Genomic DNA, 18,718 nt, shown 5'->3' with positions numbered 1-18,718 from the left:
TAAACCATTCATTCTTGACTTCTATGTGTATCTGTCATTTATCAGATAGGTCAGAGCCTGTCTAGTATTAACTCCGCCCATCTTCGCTGAAATCAGGATATTTGGAGAGAGAAGGAAAGTAACACGATGGTGCTACATTGTATGAATTTTAGGAACATAACTTGTATCTTATTCTGAGCAACACTGATGAAAGTGACGTATATATTTTTCCTTAAAGGTGAGTATCATATTTTCTCTTCTAATATTTAATAGTTTTTTTCAAAATGTGTTTATGATCGAATGTGAGCACAATGTGTGGTTTTGACCAGTCCTCTTATCGGAGTTTCAGACAGCGAAACAATAGAAGTGTAGGCGTGAGGAAGTCACATTAAAATGAATTATAAAGTCATTTAACAATTTCAACATTGGAAATCTCAAAGGACAGCAAACGACATCATGGCACGCGCGCTGTTAAAATGTGAAAACATGCGTATAGTCATATTCCATTGTTGCGCTGCCCGGGAAAAATAATTAACTAAAGTAAAATGTGTCAATTCCGTCTTCACACAACATTCGTTCAACTTCCGTCAAACGCCCGCTAACTGGCCTCACGTTAGAATTCCCGTTGGTCTCCCATTTTCCCATTTTTCCAGAAAATGTGGGAGTGTTTGGTTTGTTGACACGACACAGTATCGTTTTTGATTATTCGGAAAGGAAACAATTTTGTTGACCTGTTAAAAAAATTAAATGTATATAATGTATACATGAAATGTCACAAAGCTTTAGTTCATGTACATGTAGCCTAGTAGTGTAGGCTACTTGTTCAAACCCACTCTGTGCTGGATGGACCAGGCAACAAGTTGCTCAATTATGCAGGCTCTCACTCACTGCGAGTATGCAGGTCAACATTGTGAAATAGTTGCTACATAATTTACTTGTTGCCGAAGTTATGATATGAATACGGAAACATGCCGTTCGATAGATGTTTGCCACAGTCACTGACTGAACTGTTAGATTAATGTACATGAGTTAACATTTCTTTATAGGGTTAAATAGTGAGAAAGTAATGTGTGATGAGTATTATATCTTTATGTAAAGGCTAAAATATAATTTTAATCCAGTCTGAAATAATTGGTATAGCATTAGTTTATATCAACCGTTGTTTCAGGGCTGAGAAACTGGTAGAAATCTGCAGATAAGTAGTTCAAGATAGTCCTAGAATATACAATCCATTCCCCAGTAAGGCAGGCTTTCTTTGAAATGTCTGTATCATTAGTGCTCTTTTATTCATTCATGTTTCAAACAATAAAGTCTTACAGATCTCTTCCTTTGAATTATGTGTACTGCAGTGCATTTCACTGGGAACAAAGAATGGAATGTTGTTAAGCAACCACGCCCACAACAGCTGCATCAGTAGTCTTGAACTGTTAGTTCTGTTACACCACAAGTGCACCTGCTGTCAAGATAACAAGGTGTATGTAGTAGAGCGAAGTGGAACCTATGCAAATGCCTAGGTTGCAGGTTGACACCGTAGGAAAACAGAAAAAGTCAAATGGTCATGGTTGACTGGGCTGAGAATCAGAAACAATGTTGGTTTTCCAGATGAGCAAACATTTAGAAGTGATACAATAGCTAGGTTTTCATCCAATTGGCGACAGATTTGAATGCAAATATGATCAAATCTGCATAAAAATACCACCAGAGATGTTTCCATCCAACAGACTTATTGAGGATAAAAATGTGACTTTTGCGGTCAAATTCCCATTTGCCGAAATAAAAAGACCATCGCATATTCAACTCTACTGATGGTTTTGACACAAACTGTTGCGTTATGTTGCAAATGTGCCCACTCTGGTCTTGGCTTGTGTGCTCTAGCCAACAGTTTGCACATACAGTGCAGGTAGACTACCTACATGATGAGATTATTATGGATAAGAGCAAGATTATTTTTATCTGTTAAACGGCAGCCAAGCATCGATCATCTTGTCATCAATATAAGACGGTTGATATTTATTGAAAAGGAGTATCGAGCTCATCACCGTGCACTTTCACCACCCTGTGAAGTTCAGTAATTTACAGTATTTAATCGGTAGCCTAATAAACTGCGTGCTTTCCTGAGTCATAGTGGGAGGACCACACAACATATCATTGTGTAATTCCAGGTTTACTTCGTTATGAAGGTTATTTAAATACAGTGCATTCGGAAAGTATGCAGACCCCTTGACTTTTTCCACATTTTGTTACGTTACAATCTTGTTCTGAAATTGATTAAATAAAACATTTTCCTTGTAAATCTACACGCAATACGCCATAATGACAAATCCAAAACAGGTTTTTAGAACATTTTTGCAAATGTATAAAATAAGTATTCACACCCTTTGCTATGAGACTCAAAACTGAGATCAGGTGCATCCTGTTTCATTGATCATCCTTGAGATGTTTCTACAACTTGATTGGAGTTCACCTGTGGTAAATTCAAGGTGCACACCTGTCTATATAAGGTCCCACAATTGACAGTGCATGTCTGAGCAAAAACCAAGCCATGAGGTTGAAGGAATTGTCCGTAGAGCTCCGAGACAAGATTGAGTTGAGGTACAAATCTGGGAAAGGGTACCAAAAAATGTTTGCAGCATCGAAGGTCCCCAAGAACACAGTGGCCTCCATCATTCTTAAATGGAAGAAGTTTGGAACCACCAATACTCTTCCAAGAGCTGGCTGGCCGGCCAAACTGAGCAATTGGGGGCGAAGGGCCTTGGATAGGGAGGTGACCATGAACCCAATGGTCACTCTGACAGAGCTACAGGGTTCATCTGTGGAGATGGTAGTCCTTCTGGAAGGTTCTCCCATCTCTGCAGCACTCCCCTAATCAGGCCAATCACTCCTCACTCAGTAAAAGGTACATGTCAGCCCGCTTGGAGTTTGCCAAAAGGCACCTAAAGACTCTCACCATGAGAAACAAGATTCTCTGGTCTAATGAAACTAAAGATTGAACTCTTTGGCCTGAATGCCCAGTGTCATGTCTGGAGGAAACCTGGCACAATCCCTACGGTGAAGCATGGTGGTGGCAGCATCATGCTGTGGGGAAGTTTTTCATCGGCAGGGACTGGGAGACTAGTCAGGATCGAGGCAAAGAACAGAGTAAAGTACAGAGAGATCTTTGCTGAAAACCTGCTCCAGAGCGCTCAGGACCTCGGACTGTGGTAAAGGTTCACCTTCCAACAGGACAACAACCCTAAGCACACAGCCAAGACAACGCAGGAGTGGCTTTGGGACAAGTCCTTGAGTGGCCCAGCCAGAGCCCAAACTTGAAGCCCGATCAAACATCTCTGGAGAGGCCAGTAGCTGTGCAGCGACGCTCCCCATCCAACCTGACAGAGCTTGAGAGGATCTGCAGAGAAGAATGGGAGAAACGCCCCAAATACAGGTGTGCCAAGATGTTCGCGTCATACCCAAGAAGACTCCAGGCTATATGCTGCCAAAGTTGCTTCCACAAAATACTGAGTAAAGGGTCTGAATACTTATGTAATTGTAATTTTTCAGTTTCTTCTTCTTAATAAATTCTAAAAACCTCTCTTTGCTTTGTCATTATGGGGTATTGTGTGTAGATTAATTAGGGAAAAACACTATTTAATCCATTTCAGAATGTTGGAACAAAATGTGGAAAAGGTCAGTGTCTGAATACTTTCCTAATGCACTGTGTGTGTGTGTGTGCGTGTGCGTGTGCGTGTGTTTGGACACCTACTCATTCAAGGGTTTTTCTTAATTTTTACAATTTTCTACATTGTAGAATAATAGTGAAGACATCAAGACTATGAAATATCATGTGGTAACCAAAAAAGTGTTAAACAAATCAAAATGTATTTTATATTCTTCAAAGTAGCCACCCTTTGCCTTGATGACAGCTTTGCACACTCTTGGCATTCTCAAATGCTTGTATTTCTAGCTCTGACAGTGCAGTAATGTCTAACAAGTAATATAAACAAATGTCACAACATACACAAATCAAGGAATGTAATTAAGAATATATGGACGAGTAATGTCAGAGCGGTATAGAGTGGCCAGTGATTTCAAGTCTATGTATATAGGCAGCAGCCTCTCTCAACCAGCTTTATGAGGAATGCTTTTCCAATAGTCTTGAAGGAGTTCCCACATATGCTGAGCACTTGTTGGCTGCCTTTCCTTCACTCATCCCAAACCATCTCAATTTGGTCGAGGTCGGGTGATTGTGGAGGCCAGGTCATCTGATGCACTACTCCATCACTCTCCTTGGTCAAATAGCCCTTACACAGCCTGGAGATGTGTTTTGGGTCATTGTCCTGTTGAAAAGCAAATTATAGTCCCACTAAGAGCAAACCAGATGGTATGCCATATCGCTGCAGAATGCTCTGGTAGCCATGCTGGTTAAGTGTGCCTTGAATTCTAAATAAATCACTGACCGTGTCACCAGCAAAGCACCATCACACCACCTCCTCCATGCTTCACGGTGGGAACCACACATGCTGAGATCATCTGTTCACCTACTCTGCGTCTCACAAAGACACGGCGGTTGGAACCAAAAATCTCACATTTGGATTCGTCAGACCAAAGGACAGTTTTCCACCGGTCTAATGTCCATTGCTCGTGTTTCTTGGCCCAAGCAAGCCTCTTCTTATTGGTGTTCTTTAGTAGTGGTTTCTTTGCACCAATTCGACCATGACGGCCTGATTCACACAGTCTCCTCTGAACAGTTGATATTGAGATGTCTGTTACTTGACCTCTGCGGAGCATTTATTTGAGCTGCAGTTTCTGAGGCTGGAAACTCTCTAATGAACTTATCCTCTGTAGCAGAGGTAACTCTGTGTCTTCCATTCCTGTGGCGGTCCTTATGAGAGCCAGTTTCATTATAGTGCTTGATGTTTTTTTGCGACTACACTTGAAGAAACTTTGAAAATTCTTGAAATATTCTGGATTGACTGACCTTCATGTCTTAAATTAATGACGGCCTGTCATTTCTCTTTGCTTATTTGAACTGTTCTTGCCATTATTTTCACTTCGTCTTTTACCAAATAGGACTTTCTTCTGTATACCACCCCTACCTTGTCATTTATATAATATTTGATCATGAAGGTGTTTCCACAGCCATTGCTAGCATAATACATTTTACAGACACAAAAAGATCCTAGACCATGTCGAACGAACAAATTGTTTGTCGACATTTATAAAATTGTCCTGCCATTTCCTGTTTCCATCAGCCCGGTCGTGACTTTTTTTCCCCCATGCGCCAGGTAATTAATCAGCATCAAATGGTTGGATGGAAACTGGATAATGACCATTCAGGCCTACAGTCGTTCATTCTGTCTTTCCTCCTCCTTGGATTCTATTGAGTCATGCTTGCAATCCCCCTGCCCCTCCTAGGTTTCAGCTCCAGTTCTCAGCTGTTGTGCCACAACATGCTTGTCAGAAAGCAGAGCCTTGAGTCTCTTAGGGACACGCCTCTTCCCAATAGTATCTGTGGGCTCATTGGGATTTTTTCCTGCTACGTCATAATGACAATTTATGCAAATTCAGCTTCCATACTGTCTGACACATCAACCTTTGCTTCGACACGACATAGGAAAAGGACCTAAACCTCAACCTGAAACGACGCAAGGCTGCTCTGGTAGTGGCACTTCGACATATTAACTTTGATTCTCATAAACATCAGAGCATCAGAAGTTCAAATCTTCATCCATTTTCTAATCGATGCGTGCTGATCCAGGAAGGGATCTGACTTAAAATGTCTGAATATTGGCGGAATGTGTGTCACAGATTTGTAGTATCCCGCTGAGTCTTCTTCAGATCGCTCTCATCCTCTGAGTGAGCCATAGACTCATTCCACAGGCTGGAGGCTGTCTGTCTAGCTGGCTGACTTCCTTCTTGTGCTGTACTGCTCTCTAATGTGGTTACACCCACGACAAGCCAAAATGCATGACATGCTGTGTAACTGGAAAATATCAGCACTGTCCATGTTGGATCTTGTTTGAAAGGTAGCCCTGTTGAGTTTGGTGTCTGTATTCAAAACATTCACGGCCCTTGAAGGCAGCTAGGGGTCTCGGTAGGGGTGTTGGAGCTGTGATACTTGTGGTAAGCTTTCTGCCATGCATGTTTGGACCTGCATGCATGCTCTGGGAAGTGCAGATTCAGTTTGTTATGGAATACACATTTCCCCTCCAGCTACAGTAGAACACTAATCAAGAATACTGTGACGAATCTCTCACAAGATCTCTCTAGTTTCTCTGAGAAGCTTTCAATTGCTCAAATTGACAAAGAGTGTCTCATAGCTTTGAGTTCAGGTGACCTGCCATACTACTGTATTTTTCAACAAAACTTCTTCAACTATTTGATCACAAGGAAATAACTAACCCTTTGAGCAATGTCATTACTAGAGGTCGACCGATTTAATGATTTTTCAAAACCGATACAAATTATTGGAGGACCCAAAAAAGTCGATACCAATTAATCGGGTGATTTAAAATAAATAAATAAATAAATACAATTTATTTTAATAAATATATATATATATATATATATTTCAACATACTGAATTAACAATGAACACTTATTTTAACTTAATATAATACATAAATAAAATCTATTTAGTCTCAAATAAATAATGAAACATGTTCAATTTGGTTTAAATAATGCAAAAACCGTGTTGAAGAAAGTAAAAGTGCAATATGTGCCATGTATAAAAGCTAATGTTTAAGTTCCTTGCTCAGAACATATGAAAGCTGGTTCAATATTCCCAGTTCTTTAATATTCCCAGTTAAGAAATTTTAGGTTGTAGTTATTATAGGAATTATGAAGCATCAACTATTTCTCTCAAAACCATTTGTATTTCATATACCTTTGACTATTGGATGTTCTTATAGGCACTTTAGTAATGCCAGCCTAATCTCGGGAGTTGATAGGCTTGAAGTCATAAACAGCGCGGTGCCTCAAGCATTGCTAAGAGCTGCTGGCAAACACAGTAAAGTGCTGTATGAACGAATGCTTACAAGCCTGCTGCTGCCTACCACCGCTCAGTCAGACTGCTCTATCAAATCATAGAAATAATTATAAAAACATCATTAATATGGTCAAATCCGGAAACTATTATTTTGAAAACAAAACATTTATTATTTCAGTGAAATATGGAACCGTTCTGTATTTTATCGAACGGGTGGCAACCCTAAGTCTAAATATTGCTGTTACATTGCACAAAAGAAGTCGACTGATTAATCGGAATGGCTGATTTAATTAGGGCCGATTTCAAGTTTTCATAACAACCGGTAATCGGCATTTTTGGACACCGATTGTGGCCGATTTTTGTATTTTTTTTTATACCTTAATTTAACTAGGCAAGTCAGTTAAGAACACATTCTTATTTTCATTGATGGCCTAGGAACGGTGGGTTAACTGCCTTGTTCAGGGGCAGAGCGACAGAGTTTTACCTTGTCAGCTCGAGGATTCGATCTTGCAACCTTCCGGTTACTTGTCCAACGCTCTAACCACCTGCCTTACATTGCACTCCACGAGGAGCCTGCATGGCAGGCTGACTACCTGTTACGTGAGTGCAGCAAGAAGCCAAGGTAAGTTGCTATTAACATTAACATAATCACTAGTTAAATACACATGGTTGATGATATTACTAGTTTATCTAGCGTGTCCTGTGTTGCATATAATCGATGTGGTGCCTGTTAATTTCTCATTGAATCACAGCCTACTTCTCCAAACGGGTGATGATTTCGCATTTGCGAAAAAAGCACTGTCGTTGCACCAATGTGTACCTAACCATAAACATCAATGCCTTTCTTTAAAATCAATACACAAGTATATATTTTTAAACCTGCATATTTAGTTAATATTGCCTGCTAACATGACTTTCTTTTAACTAGGGAAATTGTGTCACTTCTCTTGCGTTCCGTGCGAGCAGTCAGGGTATATGCAGCAGTTTGGGCCGCCTGGCTCGTTGCGAACTGTGTGAAGACCATTTCTTCCTAAGAAATACCGTAATTAATTTGCCATAATTATGACATAACATTAAAGGTTGTACAATGTAACAGCAATATTTAGACTTAGGGATGCTACCCGGTAGATAAAATACGTAACGGTTCCGTATTTCACTGAAATTATAGTTTGCCGATTTGACCATATTAATGACCAAAGGCTCGTATTTCTGTGTGTTATTATGTTATAATTAAGTCTATGATTTGATAGAGCAGTCTGACTGAGCGGTGGTAGGCAGCAGCAGGCACTTTCGTGCGTTTGCCAGCAGCTCTTCATTGTGCTTCAAGCATTGAGCTGTTTATGACTTCAAGCCTATCAACTCCTGAGATTAGGAGTTGCCGATGTGAAATGGCTAGCTAGTTAGCGGGGTGCGCGCTAATAGCGTTTCAATTGTTGACGGCACTCGCTCTGAGACCTTGCAGTAGTTGTTCCCCATGCTCTGCAAGGGCTGCGGCATTTGTGGAGCAATGAATAACGATGCTTCGAGGGTAACTGTTTTCGACGTGTTCCTGGTTCGAGCCCAGGTAGGTGCAAGGAGAGGGGCGGAAGCTATACTGTTACACTGGCAATACTAAAATGCCTGTAAGAACGTCCAATAGTCAAAGGTATATGAAATACAAATGGTATAAAGAGAAATAGTCCTATAATTTCAAAAATAACTACAACCTAAAACTTCTTACCTGGGAATATTGAAGACTCATGTTAAAGGAACCACCAGCATATGTTCTCATGTTCTGAGCAAGGAACTTAAACGTTAGCTTTTTTTACATGGCACATATTGCACTTTTACTTTCTTCTCCAACACTTTGTTTTTGCATTATTTAAGCCAAATTGAACATGTTTAATTATTTATTTGAGACTAAATTGATTTTATTGATGTATTATATTAAGTTAAAATAAAAGTGTTCATTCAGTATTGTTGTAATTGTCATTATTACAAAAAAATAAGTACATAAAAAAAATATGCCGCTTAATCGGTATCAGCTTTTGTTGGTCCTCCAATAATCGGTATCAGCTTTTGTTGGTCCTCCAATAATCGGTATCAGCTTTTGTTGGTCCTCCAATAATCGGTATCAGCTTTTGTTGGTCCTCCAATAATCGGTATCAGCTTTTATTGGTCCTCCAATAATCGGTATCAGCTTTTGTTGGTCCTCCAATAATCGGTATCAGCTTTTGTTGGTCCTCCAATAATCGGTATCAGCTTTTGTTGGTCCTCCAATAATCGGTATCAGCTTTTGTTGGTCCTCCAATAATCGGTATCAGCTTTTGTTGGTCCTCCAATAATCGGTATCAGCTTTTGTTGGTCCTCCAATAATCGGTATCAGCTTTTGTTGGTCCTCCAATAATCGGTATCAGCTTTTGTTGGTCCTCCAATAATCGGTATCAGCTTTTGTTGGTCCTCCAATAATCGGTATCAGCTTTTGTTGGTCCTCCAATAATCGGTATCAGCTTTTGTTGGTCCTCCAATAATCGGTATCAGCTTTTGTTGGTCCTCCAATAATCGGTATCAGCTTTTGTTGGTCCTCCAATAATCGGTATCAGCTTTTGTTGGTCCTCCAATAATCGGTATCAGCTTTTGTTGGTCCTCCAATAATCGGTATCAGCTTTTGTTGGTCCTCCAATAATCGGTATCAGCTTTTGTTGGTCCTCCAATAATCGGTATCAGCTTTTGTTGGTCCTCCAATAATCGGTATCAGCTTTTGTTGGTCCTCCAATAATCGGTATCAGCTTTTGTTGGTCCTCCAATAATCGGTATCAGCTTTTGTTGGTCCTCCAATAATCGGTATCAGCTTTTGTTGGTCCTCCAATAATCGGTATCAGCTTTTGTTGGTCCTCCAATAATCGGTATCAGCTTTTGTTGGTCCTCCAATAATCGGTATCAGCTTTTGTTGGTCCTCCAATAATCGGTATCAGCTTTTGTTGGTCCTCCAATAATCGGTATCAGCTTTTGTTGGTCCTCCAATAATCGGTATCAGCTTTTGTTGGTCCTCCAATAATCGGTATCAGCTTTTGTTGGTCCTCCAATAATCGGTATCAGCTTTTGTTGGTCCTCCAATAATCGGTATCAGCTTTTGTTGGTCCTCCAATAATCGGTATCAGCTTTTGTTGGTCCTCCAATAATCGGTATCAGCTTTTGTTGGTCCTCCAATAATCGGTATCAGCTTTTGTTGGTCCTCCAATAATCGGTATCAGCTTTTGTTGGTCCTCCAATAATCGGTATCAGCTTTTGTTGGTCCTCCAATAATCGGTATCAGCTTTTGTTGGTCCTCCAATAATCGGTATCAGCTTTTGTTGGTCCTCCAATAATCGGTATCAGCTTTTGTTGGTCCTCCAATAATCGGTATCAGCTTTTGTTGGTCCTCCAATAATCGGTATCAGCTTTTGTTGGTCCTCCAATAATCGGTATCAGCTTTTGTTGGTCCTCCAATAATCGGTATCAGCTTTTGTTGGTCCTCCAATAATCGGTATCAGCTTTTGTTGGTCCTCCAATAATCGGTATCAGCTTTTGTTGGTCCTCCAATAATCGGTATCAGCTTTTGTTGGTCCTCCAATAATCGGTATCAGCTTTTGTTGGTCCTCCAATAATCGGTATCAGCTTTTGTTGGTCCTCCAATAATCGGTATCAGCTTTTGTTGGTCCTCCAATAATCGGTATCAGCTTTTGTTGGTCCTCCAATAATCGGTATCGGCGTTGAAAAATCATAATCGGTCGACCTCTTGCACAACCTTCAATGTTATGTCATAATTATGTAAAATTCTGGCAACTTAGTTACGGTCTTTCTTAGGAAGAAATGGTCTTCACACAGTTTGCAACGAGCCAGGCGGCCCAAACTGCTGCATATACCCTGACTCTGCTTGCACTGAATGCAAGAGAAGTGACACAATTTCCCTAGTTAATATTGCCTGCTAACATGCATTTATTTTAACTAAATATGCAGGTTTTTGATTTTAAGAATTGCATTGATGTTTATAGTTCGGTACTGTTGTGCAACGATTATGCTTTTTTAGCAAATGTTCTTTTGATAAACCGTTTGTCGACGTAGAAGTAAGCTGTGACTCGATGGTGAATGAACAGGCACCACTTTGATTATATGCAATGCAGAACAAGCTAGTTAACCTAGTAATATCATCAACCATGTGTAGATAAAAAATTTATAAGATAAGGTTAATGCTAGCTAGCAACTTACCGTGGTCCTTTTGATGCTGCACTCGCGTAACAGGTGGTCAGCCTGCCACGCAGTCTCCTCTGATTGCAATGTAGTCGGCCATAAGCGTCATCCAAAAAGGATGATTATCAATTTGTAATTAAAAATTGAAATCGTCCCTAATTAATCAGCTATTCCGATTAATCGGTCGACCTCTAGTCATTATCACACACATTGTGGTTAGGTAGACGAGTAAGGGATGATTTCAGTTGCTACACTGATGTATCGATGCATTCTGAAGTTACTTTCCTACACAATTCGATTGATTCACCCCCTGGTGTGAAGAGATGACTGTCTTTGCTCGTTCTTCCATGCACATGCACGTTACATCTTGAATGCTATTGACATATTGCACAATTCACACCAGTCCTTTTGAAATTTATTGAAGTCTGACATTTGTCAAGATCTCGAGTATCTCGCAAGTCTCTCAAAGTTCTTGGTGGGTATATATCTACTAAACTCACCAAAAAAAAGAAACGTCCCTTTATCAGGACTCTGTCTTTCAAAGATAATTCGTAAACATACAAATAACTTCACAGATCTTCATTGTAAAGGGTTTAAACACTGTTTCCCATGCTTGTTCAATGAACCTTAAACAATTAATAAACACGCACCTGTGGAATGGTCGTTAAGACACTAACCGCTTACAGACGGTAGGCAATTAAGGTCACAGTTCTGAAAACTTAGGACACTAAAGAGGACTTTCTACTGACTCTGAAAAACACCAAAAGAAAGATGCCCAGGGTCCCTGCTCATCTGCGTGAACATGCCTTAGGCATGCTGCAAGGAGGTATGAGGACTGCAGATGTGGCCAGGGCAATAAATTGCCATGTCTGTACTGTGAGACGTCTAAGACAGCACTACATGGAGACAGGACGGACAGCTGATCATCCTCGCTTTGGCAGACCACGTCTTACAACACCTGCACAGGATCGGTACATCCGAACATCACACCTGCGGGACAGGTACAGGATGACAACAACAACTGCCCAAGTTACACCAGGAACACACAATCCCTCCATCAATGCTCAGACTGTCCGCAATAGGCTGAGAGAGGCTGGACTGAGGGCTTGTAGGCCTGTTGTAAGGCAGGTCCTCACCAGACATCACCGGCAACAACGTCGCCTATGGGCACAAACCCATCGTCGCTGGACCAGACAGGACTGGCAAAAGTGCTCATCACCGACGAGTCGCGGTTTTGTCTCACCAGGGGTGATGGTCGGTATTGCGTTTATCATCGAAGGAATGAGTGTTATACTGGGGTGGGATCGATTTGGAGGTGGAGGGTCCGTCATGGTCTGGGGCGGTGTGTCACAGCATCATCAAACTGAGCTTGTTGTCATTGCAGGCAATCTCAATGCTGTTCGTTACAGGGAAGACATCCTCCACCCTCCTGTGGTACCCTTCCTGCAGGCTCATCCTGACATGACCCTCCATCCAGCATGACAATGCCACCAGCCATACTGCTCATTATGTGTGTGATTTCCTGCAAGACAGGAATGTCAGTGTTCTGCCATGGCAAGCGAAGAGCCCGGATCTAAATCCCATTGAGCACTTCTGGGACCTGTTGGATCGGAGGGTGAGGGCTAGGGCCATTCCCCCCAGAAATGTCCGGGAACTTGCAGGTGCCTTGGTGGAAGAGTGGGGGTAACATCTCACAGCAAGAACTGGCAAATCTGGTGCGGTCCATGAGGAGGAGATGCACTGCAGTACCTATTGCAGCTGGTGGCCACACCAGATACTGACTTACTTTGATTTTGACCCCCCCCCCCCCCTTTGTTCAGGGACACATTACTCAATTTATGTTAGTCACGGCTGTGGAACTTTTTCAGTTTATGTCTCAGTGTTTGAATCTTATGTTCATACAACTATTTACACATGTTAAGTTTGCTGAAAATAAACGTGGTTGACAGTGAGAGGATGTTTTTTTTTGCTGAGTTTAGGTTCTGACTTGTGGTTCAAATGCTCTTTCAGGTTGCATTAATCAGGGTGGTAGAGAAGATGTTGTTGGTCACAGGATGTGGTGATGAGGCAGTCATCTGAAGGACAGTTACTCTTTTGCCCTGCTGTGAGTGGTTGGAGATAAGAGACGGATTGTCAGGCAACGCCCATTTCTGGAGGCAAGTCGAGCAGTACGTGTGAATGCTGTTCCACAGCTCCAAATGTGTGACAATTATGTAAATTGAGAAAATATGTGGTGATACAGTATTTAACTGGTTTCATTTATGCTATTTGTTTGAAAAAGCTGTGCACTTTGAAATGTATACATTGTGTGTCAGGAGTTCGTGTTCACATTGAAGCAGTGATGTAGAATATTGGATGCATTGTACAACTGAGAATGCTGAGCATCTGTACTGTACAGCTCTGCACAAGATGCCATTGAAGCTACACTATATTCTTCAGTGGATGTTGTCATGGATTTCACAGCAACAAGTAAAACTTCTGCATAGGTATCTAGTCTTAGAGAGTCTTAGCGTAGAACACAAAGGAAGGTTAATTGGCAGTTGACGCACTTAAGCATGTAGCCATGTACAGTAGCCATGTACAGTCAAAAGTTTGGACACACCTACTCATTCAATGGTTTTTCTTTATATTTACTATTTTCTACATTGTAGAATAATAGTGAAGACATCAAAACGATGAAATAAAACATATTGAATCATGTAGTAACCAAAAAAAGTGTTAAACAAATCAAAATATATTTTATATTTGAGATTCTTTGAAGTGGCCACCCTTTGCCTTGATGACAGCTTTGCACACTCTTGGCATTCTCTCAACCAGCTTAAGAGGAATACTTTTCCAACAGTCTTAAAGGAGTTGCTGAGCACTTGTTGGCTGCTTTTCCTTCACTCTGCAATCCAACTCATCTCAAACCATCTCAATTGGGTTTAGGTCGGGTGATTGTGGAGGCCAGGTCCTCTGATGCAGCACCATCACTTTCCTCCTTGGTCAAATAGCCCTTACACAGCCTGGAGGTGTGTTTTGGGTCATTGTCCTGTTAAAAAAAACAAATGATGTGCCACTAAGAGCAAACCAGATGGGATGGCGTATCGCTGCAGAGTGCTCTGGTAGCTATGCTGGTTAAGTGTGCCTTGAATTCTAAATAAATCACTGACAGTGTCACCAGCAAAGCACCATCACACCTCCTCCTCCATGCTTCATGGTGGGAACCACACATGCAGAGATCATCCGTTCACCTACTCTGCGTCTCACAAAGACACAGTGGTTGGAACCAAAAATCTCACATTTGGACTCATCAGAGCAAAGGACCGATTTCCACCGGTCTAATGTTCATTGCGCATGTTTTTTGGCCCAAGCAAGTCTCTTCTTATTATTGGTGTCCTTTTAGTATTATTGGTGTCCTTAAGTAGTGGTTTCTTTGCAGCAATTTGAACATGAAGGCCTGATTCACGCAGTCTCCTTTGAACAGTTGATGTTGAGATGTCTGTTACTTGAGCTCTGTGAAGCATTTATTTGGGCTGCAATCTGAGGCTGGTAACTCTTGGTCTTCCTTTCCTGTGGCGGTCCTCATGAGAGCCTGTTTCATCATAGTGCTTGATGGTTTTTGCGACTGCATTTGAAGAAACTTCCAAAGTTCTTGAAATTTTCAGCAGTGACTGACCTTCATGGCTTAAAGTAATGATGGACTGTTGTTTCTCTTTGCTTATTTGACCTATTCTTGCCATAATTTGGGCTTGGTATTTTACCAAATAGGGCTATCTTCTGTATACCACCCCTATCTGGTCACAACACAACTGATTGGCTGAAACTGATTAAGAAGGAAAGAAATTACACAAATTAACTTTTAATAAGGCACACCTGCTAACTGAAATGCATTCCAGGAGACTACGTCATGAAGCTGGTTGAGAGGATGCAAAGAGTGTGCAAAGTTGTCATCAAGGCAAAGGGTGGCTACTTTGAAGAATCTAAAATATGTTTTGACACTTTTTTGGATACTACATGATTCCATGTGTGTTATTTCATAGTTTTGATGTCTTCGCTATTTTTCAACAATGTAAGAAAATAGTACAGATAAAGAAACACCTTCTCATTCCAGGGTTTATCAACTTTTGACTGGTACTATAGATCAACTCACCCGGGCTATACTGTACTTGGGCTGACATGTTCAACATTGAAGCCTATGACAGAAAGTGAAACATGACACCGACTGCCTTTGTCTATGTTTGGGAACTGGGCTCTAGGCCATTACCACTTCTAACTGTAACTAGCTATCACCGGGGGCAACCAAACCTAGGCATTTCTGAACCAGCACATTCCTGTCTGCCTGTGTCCAGGGCTATGGTGTAAGGTAGCAGTTGTGCTTGGCGTCACGCTAACATGCAACAGCAGCACTCTGTGGGCTATAGGGGCTTAGTGACAGTAACGCACTTTCGCAGGAGGACACACACTCGCACACATTTGTACAGGAACACACAGTGGCACCAAACACCAAGTATGGAAATTAAGCATTGACGCTAATGACTTAAAACCAGGGTCATGTTCAGTAGGCACCAAACAAAAGAAACCAGACTGAAACAGGGAGGAACTACCTGGTGCTTGTCCTATAAGAAACTGTCATTTTAGTTTTCAGTTGCTAAATGTATTCTGGTGCATGTCCTAATGAAAAGGGCGCTGCTCGGAGTCATGACATCTTCAAGAGCCCCACTCTCAACACTGGCCCCAATGTAAAGTAGTGGACAGAGAGTTTAGATTTCTTGAGTGGCTTGAAGTACACAGAGAGAGCGGGTGGAGAGAGAAAGACGGAGTGTGGGAGCTAGTGATATATTAGTCGTGATAGGAGCACTATGGTTGTCACCATGGGTATGTCACTACACGTTTGGGACTCACTACTGAGATGTGTGACTGGGTTGGGACTTGGAATTAGAGTGTACAAAACATTAAGAACACCTGCTCTTTCCATGACCGACTGACCAGGTGAAAGCTATGATCCATTATTGATGTCATTTGTTAAATACACTTCAATCAGTGTAGATGAAGGGGAGGAGACAGGTCAAAAAATGATTTTAAAGCCGTGAGACATGGATTGTGTATGTGTGTCATTCAGAGGGTGAATGGGAAATACAAAGATTTTTAGCATGGTATGGTAGTAGGTGCCAGGCGCACCGGTTTGTGCCAAGAACACCAACGCTGCTGGGTTTTTCACGATCAACAGTTTCCGTGTGTATCAAGAATGGTCCACCACCCAACTGTGGGGAGTATTGGAGTCAACGTTGGTCAGCGTCCTAGTGGAGTCCATGCCCCAACGAATTGAGGGTGTTCTGAGGACAAAAGAGGTGGGGGGTGCAACTCAATATTAGGAAGGTATTAATGTTTTGTACACTCAATGTCTATCATCATGAGCTGTGTTGTCACAGTTTCTCTTCCAAGACTACTGTGACACCGAGTTCCCACTCACTTAGGATATTTGTGTGGCAGAGAGAGAGTGAGAGACTGGGAACTAACAATCTACAGTACTGTGCTCCGTGTGCTGGGAGTTAGTGTGGAAGCCATGGGCTGTGTTGTCACGTCTGCTGTTCCCAGACTACCGTGTGAGTTAGACTCCCTCTGGACTAAGTTAATAATTATCAGAAATGTTCAGTATTGATCATGGAAACATACCCTTATTCCACCAGATAGTAGTTACTATGTTTTTCACTCTCCCTCTTTAACGATTGGGTACACTTTCAGTTAACATCTGAATGTACAACAACACAAAAGTCCCCCCCCGTGAGGAAATCAAAGTCCTGGAGCTGTGTTTTCCCTGGGGGACTGAAGATGATGATGTGCAATGTTCCAGTAGTGCCTGTAAATCACCTCTGTTGCTCGGTAATCTGAAATGTATTTTGGCTGTGGACGGGGAAAAAACTGACGCCACAATTGTATAGAAAACCCAACCCACATCGCAGGTCATTGACCTATTGTTATACAATCCAAGATATGTTGGCAAGACAACCAGGCTATTGGTATCTTATTGGCTTAGAATAGGTGTTGATTGTTCATGCTAGCAGTCACATAGGTATGGGCCTAATAGATGGAGCAAAACCCTCATTGTCATCAACGGGGTAATCTCAGTGAGCAATTTCAAAGCCCTTTGAGTTTTGGCTATCCTGGTTCCCCACCCTATATTATCTGTTATGGATGGTATTGATATTGATTTGACTTTGTTAATTGTTAAGAAATGGATGAAGATATAGGATTAATATCACAAGGAAATACATAAAGATAGGCAATCAAGTATGCAGATTACAGACCAGCAGAATATTATTTCCGTAGGCCCATGCATTTAGAATGAGACTCCCAATGAGACTGATCTCTCTCTTTCTCCACTCTACCAAAACAACAACACCCTGACTCACTCCTTGACAGTCTCCCGATGGAAACGATAAAAGCGTTCTCCACATTGACAGACTGTGCGATTTGTAAGTGTCTGCCACTAAAGCACGGCACCACACTGTTAAAACCCCTCCATTAGTGAAAGCCTTGGATATTTCATTATGTGCGAGGGTGTGGGCCTGACCCGGTCCCATAGGAACATATAAGAGTTCTCCCATCCCCCAACCACTCTCCGTACTATTCTGCTCCCACAGACTTGATTGCCATTGACTTGAATGGTGTCCGATTTCCCTGACGCTGACACCAAGGCCCTTTTTTTTACTATCGATGTATAGCAACTCCAAGGCTTCAAGACCTTGACTAGATCTATAATGGACACGTATGGCCAGGGAGAATACCGCTATAGGAATATTGCAATCTTGCCTGCACTTGCCTATGGAAATATACAATGACACAGTTCAAAAAACCTGAAGAGTGAGGACTAATTGAGCTCTGAGTGGGTCCAGAGGCCGATGATGATTTCTAATGGAGACTTGAAGCTGGGGACAGGAAGGCATGATTATGGTTGTGGCCTTGAGCAGATAAGGAAGGTTTGCCTATGCACTGATATTGAATGTCATTTTAGTTGAGTTTTAGATTATTTCATCATTTAAAGGTACACCTACAAAATGATGCACTTGATTTAAGAATCATCGAGGGTAAACAAAACATTTGACTTATTTCCATTGGTCCTCAAGTAGCATCTCATTTAGAGATGAGGGTCTCGGGGTGGCTTTCAGAGATAGTTGTTGCATGGTGTTACTGTATGTAAACACTTCATGATGGTCTTCCTGTGCACATGGCTTGGCAGTATATGTATACCAAATAAATACGAAGGGGAGTATATCTAGATAGAATTTTAATGCTAGCGATATCTCTCTTTCTCTCTCAAAAAAAAGTGTCCCAGCGGGTGCTTTCTATGAATGACGTGTTGCAGCCTACACCCCCACTAGCACTGTCAAGTAACAAGCTATTGTTAACAAGCTATTGTGTCTCAACTTAACCTGACGCCATGCGTTCATTCCAGCTCCTACCACGATGCTTCTATCCAATGCCTGGCTGGCGTCCTACAGACGAGGTCACAGCCCCTACAGAAAACCTATTGTTAACTCATTCAGTGTAGCAGCCCACGAGAACCCTTTAAGTAACTGCATG

General features: G+C 41.6%; 1 protein-coding gene across 1 annotated transcript in view; it reads left to right on the top strand.

The window, feature by feature from the left end:
* The first annotated feature begins 75 nt into the window (after positions 1–75).
* Positions 76–18,718, top strand: part of LOC139370459 (inactive rhomboid protein 2-like) — a 44,974-nt gene continuing 26,331 nt past the window's right edge. The window contains exon 1 of the mRNA XM_071109952.1: positions 76–217. The gene's annotated coding sequence lies outside the window, so the exon portion shown is untranslated. The remainder of the gene's footprint in view (positions 218–18,718) is intronic.

Source organism: Oncorhynchus clarkii, chromosome 17 (genome assembly GCF_045791955.1).
Source record: "Oncorhynchus clarkii lewisi isolate Uvic-CL-2024 chromosome 17, UVic_Ocla_1.0, whole genome shotgun sequence".
NCBI classification, from domain to species: domain Eukaryota; kingdom Metazoa; phylum Chordata; class Actinopteri; order Salmoniformes; family Salmonidae; genus Oncorhynchus; species Oncorhynchus clarkii.
Note: the sequence above shows the minus strand (reverse complement) of the source record. Positions and strands in the feature narration are given on the sequence as shown.